At 38.8% G+C, this 13477-nt stretch overlaps 1 long non-coding RNA gene across 1 annotated transcript; it reads left to right on the forward strand.

Moving 5' to 3' along the window:
* The first annotated feature begins 2778 nt into the window (after positions 1–2778).
* On the forward strand, positions 2779–13163 carry LOC116876647. Its single transcript, XR_004384439.1, has 3 exons — positions 2779–2847; positions 6870–6968; positions 13031–13163. It is a non-coding gene; the product is annotated as an uncharacterized LOC116876647 (long non-coding RNA).
* Positions 13164–13477: the final 314 nt, after the last annotated feature.

Consider the following 13477-nt stretch of genomic DNA (forward strand, 5'->3'; position numbering starts at 1 on the left):
ACTTCATTTATTTATTTGACAGAGAGAGATCACAAGTAGGCGGAGAGGTAGGCAGAGAGAGAGGGGGAAGCAGGTTCCCTGCTGAGCAAAGAGCCTGATGTGGGGCTCAATCCAAGGACCCTGAGATCATGACCCAAGCCAAAGGCAGAGGCTTAACCCACTGAGCCACCCAGGCACCCCCAAATATCTCCCATTTTTAGACAGAAGTCATTAGGGAGAGAAATTTAGGCATTTTTTCTTCTCCTTCTCCTTCTTCTTCCTCCTGTTCTTCTTCTTCTTCTTCTTCCTCCTCCTCCTCCTCCTCCTCCTCCTCCTCCTCCTCTTCTTCTTCTTCTTCTTCTTCTTCCTCTTTTTTTGGTTGTCAAATGATCCTTTATTGAAATATTTTCCTTCGTAGTTGTTACTAGCTGGGCATTCCACCACACCACTATTGATGTCACCTATGATGTCATGGGGTGGCCGCTGTCAACATTGAAGCCCACAGACTGGGCAGTCCCCAAGATCTCTTTACTGGTTCCAGAGAGTTCTCTGCTAAAGATCGGTGTCACGTCTTAACAGTCCCATCAGAAATGATGTTTCCACTGTGCTTAATGCTTTCTAGTTTTTTCTGTTTCTTGGAGCTTCCTTGAGGGCTTGGTAATCAAGGCAAAGGCAGAAGGTACCATGTCAATCTGGTCCTGTCTGTTCTAAATGGTCAGCTTTATCCTCAGACCCTTCAAATTATAGGTTGTCTTGCCAGGGTCATCACCAGCCTTTTGAGACAGATGCAGAGGGGTGATCCTTGGGGCCAGGGCAGACGTGGCACTGACTACCCCACCAGGGTTCCTCAGGTACATGACTCTGACCTTGTCAGGGTCAAACGTAGGCAGCATGGTGGAGGCTGCTGGTGTCAAATGCACCTAGATTTGCGATGACCGAAGACAGCTGCTACCTTTGCCTCTTCTGAGCTGAAAGCCAAAAGCAAGAAGTTAGGTCATTTTATGCAAGACATTTATTTCCCTGAAAAATGATTACTAGCAAGACCAAAGAATGTGCTAATTCCAAACGTGCAGTAGGACATCAGGCTTCACTAGGTCATATCATCTTCCCAGAAGCCAGAACTAGAGCTCTCAGGGTTTTCTCACAGTTTATAAGGGGGAAGCAATGATTCACTTAGCACCTTGTTCATGTGCTTCATAAATGAATAATGGCCTGTTTTTCTGTGGTCTTCAGTCAGGGTCTTTGGCTCTCACTCTACTGCCGATTTCTGTTGATCTCTCTCCCTCTTTCTCTCAGTCTCCCTCCCTCTCTTTTCCCCTTTCTTCTGCTTATACACAAACAATATAGGCTAGTTAGTTTAACTAGAATCTGTCACTGATCACTGATTTTTGTCTACTTCTGGTGATTGTTTAGCTAGTACAAACCGACAGTACATTTGGTGACCCAGATTGATCCCCTGACTGATGCTGGTTCCTTAGGCAGTGTATTCAAGACTTATTAGAGATTTTCTAACCTTTAAACCCCTGAGTATGTGGGCCAGATTACAGGAGTGTTACATCTTTGCTCTTAAGAACATTCACTTTATAAGCAATGAGAAATGAATTGTCTGATTCTGTACATGGTTTTCTCTTGTTACATAGGAAAATGCAGTCAGAATTAGTTTAATTATAACAATTTTAGATATGACGTGAAAGATTGGAACATGTTTACATTGCATCAATAAACCATTATACAATGTAGTTATAGTAAAACATTAAAAATATGAATAAGAATATTAACATTTATTTTACATTTCCAATGTACCATAGGGAGCACTTTACATATATTCTCCCAATTATTTCTTTAAACAATCATATGTGTTAAACACTGTTATCTCCACTTTACAGAGAAGCAAACTGGGGTTTAGAGAAATCAAGAAATGACTCCATGTCATATGCATGTAGCTAGGAAGAGAAGTGTGGGTGTTCAAACCAGGCAGATTGATTCCATACTTAGGGGAAATAGAACATGTGTATGCATCATGTGAACTAAGATCTTAATTTCTTAATGCTAATATGAAATTGATTCACTAAGCATTTTCTCAGGAAAAGCAAGTACTAAATGTCACAACAGATGGAATGCTAGTTTGTTGTCTTCTTCTGCCCTTTGGATGTTTCAAGCTGCTGCTTCTGGCTTCAGAATTTCAGTTAGGAAAGTCAAAGTTATACAAGTAAGTGAGAACGAGTTGAACCACAAGGGGCAAACCTTTCAGAAGGACAAATTTGGGATATATTTCAATAAGGAAATGAAAAGGGAATATTGCTTATCTCTAAACTACTTTTTAAAGAATAAGAGTTGTATGGGGGGAAAATATTTGTTCACTCCATCTCTTATGCAGCATTTTTGTAATATATGTTTTGATATCTACGTGTAGCATACATTAGTATTGCTTTCATCTGAAGAATCCAGAGACCTAGCTATCATTTCTTCAGGCTTTTTTCTGCTTATTTTCATATTTAATCACACATGGTAAGAAAGTTTGTGGCCAATGAAATGCCTACTTCAAGACCTGTGGCCAAGAGGAAGGGACTTCCCATTTGCTCATCACTTCCAGAAGACATATGGAGTCAAAAGAAAGGGACACATGAGCTACCAACCTGCCTCTTAGGCTTCATCCCACACAATTATTGTCATAAATTCTAGTAGTCACTATCAGAGAAGGTGTCTGTGCAACTTCCCTTTGATTCCTTGCCATTTCCACGTTTTGCAATAACTTACGGCAGCTTAGTGAGCTAAAGGCTTTGTTTGATTAAATCCTAGGCTTCTTTCCGTCTTTCTTTGGTCCACGTTATGACAGTGAAACCAGCCTGAAGGACCCAGCCTGGCAAGGTAAATTCCCAATGATTTATGCAACGTCACTTTCTTGATGATTAACCTGAATAAATCATGTTGGTATTTTCAGCAGTGATCCAGCTGCCCTTTATATTCTTATCAATTTTCAGGGCGAGAAGAAATTAGCCCAGTTCTCCCATTGATCTTGTGAGGAAAATTGTACCCCATAGCAAGGGTTCTACTGATAAACAGTGAACACTACAAATCACTTATCAGTTTACTTTTAATCAATAAAACTTCTCCTGATACACTATTCTAGCAATTGGTCTAAATCACTGTAACTGTTGTTTTCAAAACCTTTTAATCTAATTGGAAAATCTTCCTTTGTACTAGTAATAAACACTCACTAAACTGTCTGCACCTAATTGAGCTAGAATAATTTATGGGTGCTCCCTACTGTTTTGTCCCCTCTTTAATCAGACAGACCATTTTATGTCTTTAACTAATGAAATCTAAAAATCCACCCAGAAGATCTGATCAAATATCACTAGTGAATACATCTTCATTAACACTGGCAGCTTTCAAACCTGCTGTCCATCTTGATTTAATTATTGTCTCCCAACTGTACTGTTGTCAGGTGGCAAACACCTTTTCCCCATTTCTTTGATAGCACACCTTCATCAGCAGGCCTACAAAAGACTTACAAGGGTAATGCACAGCCCTCTGGCAAGTCTATGCTAGCATTAAGGATGGAAGCAGAGTCATCTCCAGTATAACCAGTTCTACGTCTCCTGGTGATGGGCATTGCTTCTGTTTCCATTTCTCCTGAAATTTTTTCTACTTTTTATCTTTGTCAGTAAAAAAAAAAACAAACAAAAAAAACGCACTTCTATCAATTCACTCAAGGTGTTCAAGCAATGATTAATTTATGCTACCCGAGGTCAGAAAAGAACAAAATACTGTTAAGAATAAACTATTTCCACAATAGCTGATTATTACAGTAGGAAATTTTTCTTGGGAAACTCAGATCGGAGCAAATGGAATTAGATACTAAGTTTGGAGGAGTGTCACAATCAACCAATCAGATCCACAGGAAGGTTTCCATTAACTATATTCCCATTAAACTGACAAGCACTTATTTCCCTAACTGTTCTCAGAAACACTGACTGATCAGTTTATTTTGAAAGTTCCCTTTTGTCCCATCTGCCTCATTTTGAAACATGCCCTCTTATCATTTATATAACTCCAAAAAGGGATGCCACTTACAAGTGACTTGGGTACCTTAAAATTAATAAAAGGGAAATAGATGCTGACAACCAGGCAGCTAGATCAAAGAGAAAGGAACAATGACATTAGCCTTGAGAGCTAGTTCAATTGCTGGTTAACAAATGTTTATGTAGTTTTGACCATATGCCAGGTACTCTTCTAGACCCTTCACGTATTTTAATCTTAAAAACAATTCTAAGAGGTTGGTTTTATTTAAACAACAACAACAACAACAACAACAAAAACGTTTTCCGGCTGAGGGAACTGAGACAGATTAAGCATCTTGCTAGAGCTGCACAGCTAGTGAGTGGTAGAACGGGTTGTATCCAGATAGATAGGCTTTGGAGTTCATGTTTTTTTCTCTACATTATGCTATTGTTTTGCACAACTGAATGTTTGACTTGAATATGAGTTTTAGAATGTAGGGCTCTAAACACACTAGCATGCTAAAGGCTCTGAGAAGATTTACAGCGAAGACATAGCATAACAGATATAATCTAATATTTGTAGACCTACTCAACAGTAGAACAAGTTTTCTGGAAGACCCACTAAAATCGTGCAGAACCAATGACTCACCACGAATGACCTTCGGAAAAGTCATGTTAAAGTCTTGCTTGCTGTGGGTCCTTCAAAGGACACTGAATAATATGGTAAAATTTTTCTTAACGTATACCTAAAAAACAAATACAAACTGGTTTTTACACGCTTCCTTCAAGTTTTTTTGTTTTTTGTTTTGTTTTGTTTTGTTTTTTAATGGAAGGTTTAGCACTGAAATACAATGTGTTAAAGAGGATCCTGAGGGGGTCTAACCCATATATAAACTTCCTGCGGTCATTACATCACAGGCTCCATTTGCCACAATATCTGTGACTATAATTTATATATTATTGACATTTCAGATTAGTTGCTTCCCAACTGAGATTTTGGAAAACACTTATTAACATGGCCTTAAATCACTTTTTAAAATGGGATACCGATATTTTATTCCACGATGCAGGAGACTTTACGTCTTTAAGGTAGGTCATTTTTCTTCATTGCTGGGTCAGTTGCTGACTCCCAGAGCCTTGTGTTTTTGAACAGTTTTATGTAATCTTTTCTATTTGGGGCCTACAGTTGGTGTGTTAAGTGCCTCAGAATATCTTTACACAAAATTGGGAAAGTTCTTGTCTTTTCTGTTTCTGCTTGAGTAATCTTCAGTGGTTAGGAATATGAGCTTAGACTGGCCAGAATGTGGTGAGAAATCTAGCTCCCACTCTTTAGCTCTGGGACTTTGGCCATGTTAAATTGTTTTGATAAGTCTTTGTTAATCTACAGAAAGAGAGTAATGTAAGACCTGTTTCACATGGTAATTGTGAGGACTGACTGCCATAATGCTTTTAAAGCATATTGTATGGTATAGGCCATCATCCACTAACTGGTGTCTATTTCTAAGGTCATTGCTTAAAACTTTAGTTTCCCTTTGAAATACTGGGGGGCTTGTTAAAACACAGATTTCTGAGCCCCACCCCCAGAGTTTCTGATTCAGTAGATTTGGGATAAGGCCTGAGGATCTGCATTACTAACAATTTTCCAGGTGTTGCTGATGCTGTTGGTGTGAAAACTACACCTTGAGAATCATTGCCATAGAGTAACTAACAAATGTACTGTAAAAAGAGAAGCTGTCGAAGTGATCGTGTTGTAACAGGTGCATTTATCAGAGGACTTTACAGAGACACTATCAGAGACATTTAAGAAAACTCTGCATTAGGGGTGTCCGGGTGGCTCAGTTGGTTAAGCGGCTGACTCTTGATTTTGGGTCAGGTCATGATCTGAGGGTCCTGGGATAGAGCCCCATGTCAGGCTCTGGGCTCAGTGGGGAGTCTCTCTCACTCTCCCTCTGCCCATCCCTCCCTCTCTCTCTCTCCAAAATAAATAAATCTTGGGGCACCTGGGTGGCTCAGTGGGTTATAGCCTTTGCCTTTGGCTCAGGTTATGATTTCAGGTCCTGGGATTGAGCCCCACATTGGGCTCTCTGCTAAGCGGTGAGACTGCTTCCCCCTCTCTCTCTGCCTGCCTCTCTGCTTACTTGTGATCTCTGTCAAATTAATTAATTAATTAATTAATTAAAATAAATAAATCTTTTAAAAAAGGAGAGAAAACTCTGCACTTATGCAGAGTTATAGTCATAACCTAGAATCTGCCAAGAATAGGATTTATAAAAGATAACAAACGTCTTTGACTGGTCTGCACTGGTCTTGCACTGGCCTGGGATGGTTTCCTTCTTTCAAAACAGTATTGCATTTGAACTGAATGGTAAGTAGCAATGTTTTGTTTCATTGTTGTTTTGTATCAAATTCTCTTGCTCTGACATAATGATGGTCTGACATAGTAGACCCCATTTTAGATTCTCCCAGGTCTGTCTCAATGATGTGGTTAGGATGGTTCTCCCCTAAAGATTAGCCAGTGAGAAGTAACACTCATGAGTCACTGGGGACCCCTGAGTATGCAGCCTGGACAAGAATCATTGAAAAGTTCATCTTTTCACCTTAGAACAGATGGAAGCAGCTAGAGTAAATGATAGACAGAAGGGAACAGACTTCATTACACCTTCTGAGTTAATACTGACCTGGGAAAAATACAATGATATCAAAGTTTGTCCTGATAACTGAGAAAGCCTTCTTAATTAGAGGTAATGTCAAAAAGGTGGCTATTCCCCAAAATTCCTGCTCACCTACCATCTGCTACTGATAAAGGTTGGCAATTAAGAAATGTTAAGAGTAAGTTCTAATTACCTTCCTACCCTTGTATCTTGTTCCCTTGTTGCTCTTTGATAGCCTTAATTGAAGCCCACATGTGAATCACATCTTCTGCTGCATGCTGGTTCCTTCTGCCTGAATACACAGAAATCATCATAAATCCCAACTTGCCCTCTGGTAAGTGTCTGCTCCTAGAAACATAATCTTATACTTCCCAACTTTTCTGCGTATATTCATCTTACTTCACTGTATTGCTCTGAGTGTGGTAACAATAGCAGTTCTAAATGTAATTCCCCAAGAATGGCACTTGTCAATTGGTCTAACCCTCCCCTTTGTTAAATTTGATGATGCAACAGAAGTGGCACCCTTCTCACCAAGCGCTGATCAAGTGTATTGAGATCCAGGTGGTCATATCCTATTGGGGTCACCTCTTCTTTTATAAGTTACAGAAACAAATTTTCAGTAGAGAAATTTTATTTTCTGTGCTTTGCGTACTGCCAGTAGAGAACAGAAAAAGAAGAACATTATGATTTCGGAAGTAATTTATGGCTGCTGAGTCTCTGGTTATACAGAAATAAGAACATGTTTGTCCTCCTACTACGAGATAAAAACTATGACATTCCAGCACCATGTTGCTATGGTGTTTTTTTTGGAAGAGAGATTCACCTCACTGCCTGACCTGGAGAAGTACAAAATATTGTTTCATTGAAGCCATCATAAATATATCCCTACAAATAGTGCCCAGAATCCACAGAAGATCTCCAAATATCTGAGTTTATGAAATTTATTTATATCTAGCATCTGTTCAATTTTTTTCAGTAATTATTTTAGCAAGAACTGAAGAGCCAGATCCTGATAATTTTCTACTTTATCACACTATTTAAAAATGCAACAAAATACAGGCAGTTATTCTTTGTGGAGCACTTACAGGAGCAAAACCATATGTTGTTCTTGTTTGGGATAATTATAAATCTTTAAATATTTAAATGTACTTGTCTTTCAAACTGGTATCAACTCCAAAACAAACAATTTAATGTGAATAACTCAACACCTAGAATGTCTATGTACCAAACAGGTAATTAAGTCTATGCATGCATCCATACAAACAATTCCAAGTGGATTCATGTGTTTGCATGAATAACCAAAGTAGGCTATAAATTAATATTTTTTTTCTTTTAAAATAGTCCACTGGGGGGCAACTGGGTGGTTAAGCCTCTGCCTCCAGCTCAGGTCATGATCTCAGGGTCCTGGGATAGAGACCCACAGTGGGCTCCCCCTGCTCAGAGGTGAGTCTGCTTCTCCCTGGTCCTCCATGATCTTTCTTTCTCTCACTCTCTTTCTCAAATAAATAAAAAAAAATTATAAAAACTTAAAAAAAATAGCCATTGGGACTTGAAGCCATTGAATTGTAAAGTTAAGACTTCAAAATCATCTTGTCTGGTGATTTTCAACTTTGATTATGCATTATAACAAGCTTTGGAGTTAAAACACATAAACCTGTGTCTCAGGTATTTATGAATAAGAATAAGAATTTGACATTCTTACTCACTGTGTTTTCAATGGGAAACTGGCATGTCTATTTTTAGATGTTTTATAGATCATTCTGATGGGCATCTGTATTAGTTTCCTAGACCTTCCATAAAAAATTACCATAAACTGGGTGGCTTAATACAATTGAAATTTATTCTGTCATAATTCAGGAGGCTTGAAGTAAAAAACCTACATGTTGGCAGAGCCATGCACCTTCCGAAAGCTCGGAAAGGGAAGAATCCTTCTTTGCCTCTTCCAAGCTTTTACTGATTGTTGGCAATCATCACCTTGCAGCTGCCCTGGTCCATTCTCAGCCTCTGGTGGCCTCATTGGTCTCTGTGTGTCTGTGTCTCTAGGTCTCTCCTTATAAGATCATCAGTCATTGGATTTAGGATCTACCCTCATCTAGAATGATCACATCTTAACTTCATTACATCTGCAAAGTCCCTATTTCTAAATACAGTAACATCAGTAGGGATAAGCAATTAGGAATTGAACCTATTTGGGAGATTTCAATCACTAAAGCCCCCAAAGTGAAAACTTCATTTAACCTGGGTACGGTGTGTGACCACTCATGCTGACCAGTCCTTCCTGGTCATGGTACTATTCCTACTTTGTCTGGAACCATCTAACTTATTCATAATTTTCTATATTCACTATTCCCGATTCATGTGTTTAGAGAGGACTAGACAATGGGCAGATATTAACAACTTCATTAGTTCCCACAGAAGAAAGGACAGTGAAGGGGTGTGAAGATAACAAGTGCAAAGACTCAGAAGTAAGAAAGGGAATAGACAGAAGGGGAACAGACTTCATTACACCTTCTGAGTTAATACTGACCTGGAACGGAAGGGGAACTGTGTCAAGAAACACTGTGCTTCAGGATGAGGAGATTTTGAATGGCGAGTGTGGGAGAGAGGGGTAAAGGGTAGGGTTGAAGAGGGAAGCAAGGGCCAGGCCATAAGAGTACCTAGATGTCATGCTGGGGAGCTTCAACTTTCCTTTTCCTTAGGCCAATGGAGAGCTGTTGAAAGGTTTTAAGAAAGGAATTGTGTCCCTGCATGATTGAGTTTTGTTTTAAGAAATATTACCCTAGTGATAATGTGAGAAGTGAACTTAAGGGGGTAAGAGAGGAGTCTTGGAAACCATTTAGAAAATTGTTACCTTAGTGGACTGCAGAATGATGATGCCATAATTCAAGGTGCTGGTGCTAGGGTGGAGAGAAAAGGACAGATCCAAGAGATTGAGTAGATACCATTTACTGGTTAATTAGACACAAGGAGCGACATAGGATAATTATGTTTCAGCCCTTCCTCCCCCATCGTTCATCAAAGGACATTTTTGTAACACTGTGTGTTCCTCTCCTATATTTTATACTCCTTCACCAAAGCACGCATTTCTCAGTCACCTTATTAAAAGCCTGAAAATCTTCATCCATTTATAATGCTTTGTATTGCCAGATCATAAGATAGTAAAAATAAAATGTATCTTTGAATGAACTATCACATCACTTCTCAGCAAAAAATCCTGAACATAATACTCAAATATACATAAGATAAATGTGAGATGCATTTTTTAATCTATTGTGATCTAACTTTACGTTTATTTCAGTGGAACCTGGAACTAAAAGAAATCTAAAGAAAGAAGTATTTCAAATCATTTTCTGGTTGATTCTAAATTAACCAGAATTCTCTCTTTATGTCAATATTTGTTATTGAAAAACTTACTAAAATGAAATTGTTAAAACCTTGTTTTACTAACTATATCTTGCCAAACATAATTTTTTGATATCAAGGTTATTTTTGTACTCCTAAGGAATCATTATAAGTATCAGTGATTAATTACCCTTCCACCCACTCTGTATTCAGTAATAACTTGATTCATTAAGCATACCAAAAGAAGAGTAAGATCACGTGTTTTTTTTTTTTTTTTTTTTTTTTTTTTTTTTTTAGAAATGAACAACAGTATAGAAAGTAGCATAGTTTAAAGGGAGGAATTCTAGATTTGACTTTCAGGAACGCTACTGAATTTAGACAGTGGGTATGGGGCAGAAGGTGGTGATAGTGGATGGTTTCATCTGTGGACATAGAAGGAACACTAGTGCAAATGGGTCCACCTGGTGTTTTTAAGAAACAGCAAGGAGGTGAGAGTGACTAGACATGAGTGAGCAAGGAGAAGAGGTATACAGAGAAGTTCTGAGAAGTAACCAGCTATGGTTGTTTTAAAACATAATTTCCAAATTCCCTGACATTCCTCTCATCAAAAAGTGGAGCCTAGGTCCCTTACCCTTAAACCTAGGCCTAGAGACTGGTTGGCCAATAGCATATAGTTGAAGTCATGCTGTGCCAGTTTCTAGCTCCAAACCTTTAGAAATGGACAGCTTCTACCTTTTGTTCCTTGGGATACTTGTTCTTATAGCACAGCCGTCAGGCTGCAGGAAGAGCAAGCCACTTGGAGAGACTACTTCTAGGTTCCAGCTAACAGACCGCTAACAGCCAGCTTCGGTTGTCATACCTGTAACTGAAAAGACCCGTTGGGTGATTCCAGCCCAGCCATCATCGGACTCCAAGTACATGAGGGAGCCTGAGAAAGAATCACTGGCTGAGCTTAATCATGCCAGATATCATAATAAAAGATAATTTTATATTATATAATAATAAAGAGATATATAACATAATCAGTGTTTCTTCATCTACTAACTTTTGGGATGATCTGGTACAAAGAATTAAGTACATGATCAGAAAACCAGGTTCTATATCAAGGAAGGGTTTTAAGGTCATTGTGAGGGTTCCATCTTGCATGGAAGAAACCACCAAAATTGAGCTGGAGGTTATTGTGATTTGCCTTATATTTTTAAAGGGTCACTGTGTATACTGATTTGATAAAGTACTGATGAAGGGTAAGAGGTGGAAGAAAGGAAGTTAGACCACTGATGTAGCTTAAGTGTGAGCTCATGGTGTTTGGGATCAAGATGGTAGCAGTGAAGGGGGTAAGAACCACCCACAATCAGGACACCTTTAAAGGAAAACTAAACAAGATTTCCTGAAAACATTGCTGTGGGCACAGTCCACTTTCATATACACATTCTCCCAGGAGTCATTCTTATTTATAAACATTTCCCTCTTAGTACAAAGCATTGTATATACATAATTTTTGCCTTGTTTTGGTCTATTTATTAGCGTATTTGAAGGGAAGGTTGGCGCATAGGGCACTTGCTGTGTCTATACATCCCATTTCATTCTACAGAGCATACTTTACCTGGTCCCTAGTGGCCACTTCTGCAGCTCTCTTTAAAATTCCCCCAATAAGTAATTCCTCTGCCCTCTTTGTTTAAAGTAAGATAGATGAAGGAAGGTTAGAGAAGGAGTGGACCAGATGTTACCTGGAGGCCCCCTAGATATTTTTATCTGATTTCTATCACCTAGGGGATGACTTAATTAGATGTCCACTCTTCTCACTAGTATGCTGTGGAAATTTTTACTTCAGTGAATTACCTTGTCTGACACAAAGACATATATAATTAAGGCCTATGGGAAACCATGACACTTAGTAGCACCTTCCGGATTGGCTACAGTCATGTCAAAATACAGTATGCCAAGTCAACTATGCATTAAAACAAAGTTTGCTTTCTGTGAATACTTTGTTCAAAAATGATGAGAAGAATGAGTTTAGGATGAGCTTAAAAATGACAAAGGAAATAATGCAAACATAATACAAAATAACAGAGAAATGAAGGATTCTGGGATTCTGGATATGAAAGTGTTTAGGAGAAAAGAGCTGATGGGATTATGAGTTGTCATCAAAAATATAAATAACCTGGTGATTCACAGACCTGTATCCCTGGAGCTAATAATACATTATATGTTAATAAAAAATAAAAAAAAGTTAAAATGTATAAATAACTAAGGCCCGTGAAACCAAATGCTCACAAACTGCCCTCTAACACTGAAGGGTGGGCATGTGTTGCATCAAATCCAAGAGTGGTTTGTCTCATCCAGCCTGTGGGTCTGAACCAGTAATCACACAACTTCTTAAAGCACATTTCCCCATGAAGAGAACCACCAGTCTATGGGTAATGCTTAATTTCGCTGGATGAGCTCTCATAATTCAACCCATAAGACACCAAATACTAGCCAAATGGAAAGTGCCCTTCCAAACTTGACTCTGAAAGCATCAGTCTTAGAAGATAAAATAATATTTTGACTTTGATTTTGCATTTGAAGATAAGAGTAACCATATCAGGATTTCCACAAAATTATAAATAAAAGGAAAATTTCATGTCTGGTTACAATAGCTGCTGGACCATGTGCAACACCATTTCAGGGGCAGGTAAGAAATGAAGCATGAAAATATAGTAGTGACACCATGAGAGAGCCACATGAAGAATCTTTTGAAATTATAACCTAATTAGGCCTCTGGGAAGAGAATGCCTTGCCAAATGTTGGTATTCATTCATCATATTCTGAAATATCATTTCTTCATTTTATTATTCAAATGTGTTTATTGAGAATAAGCTTTGTAATATTTATTGTCAATTTAGAAAAAAAGTGAAGCACCATATAATAGAAAGAATTATCAGAGTTCTAACTCTTTCTGTCATTAACATGGTTAATTCATGTCTTGCTTGGTTACAGTTTCCCCAACAGTAAAACTTCAGTTTCAATAGCTCTTCCCACATTCCTTAAGCTCTTGCTTTGTTTGTTTTTCAGGTTGGTTCACCCTCGATTATGATGGGGAAATGCAGGTGTTGGTCCTTGGTTGCTTCTGATTTGCACAGATGCATAGCATATTTGGGACTCTGAACAGTGCCGACCACCTTGTAGAACCCCTCCTCTCTCTGGAGTACAGCCTGCTGTGTGCAGCAGCCCATGGAGTGATGGAGATCCTCCTCTTCATCATCTAGGTCCTTTGAATAATTCCAAGACTATAACAACAAAATAGCAGATCCAAAGGACTGTTTTATGGAAAGACTACGATACATTAAAAAAGAAATTATGGGGGGCGCCTGGGCGGCTCAGTGGGTTGAAGCCTCTGCCTTCAGCTCAGGTCATGATCTCAGGGTCCTGGGATCGAGCCCCGCATTGGGCTCTCTGCTCAGCAGGGAGCCTGCTTCTCCCTCTCTCTCTCTGCCTACTTGTGATCTCTGTCAAATAAAC

Source organism: Lontra canadensis, unplaced genomic scaffold (genome assembly GCF_010015895.1).
Source record: "Lontra canadensis isolate GAN:19392208 unplaced genomic scaffold, GSC_riverotter_1.0 scaffold1, whole genome shotgun sequence".
NCBI classification, from domain to species: Eukaryota; Metazoa; Chordata; class Mammalia; order Carnivora; family Mustelidae; genus Lontra; species Lontra canadensis.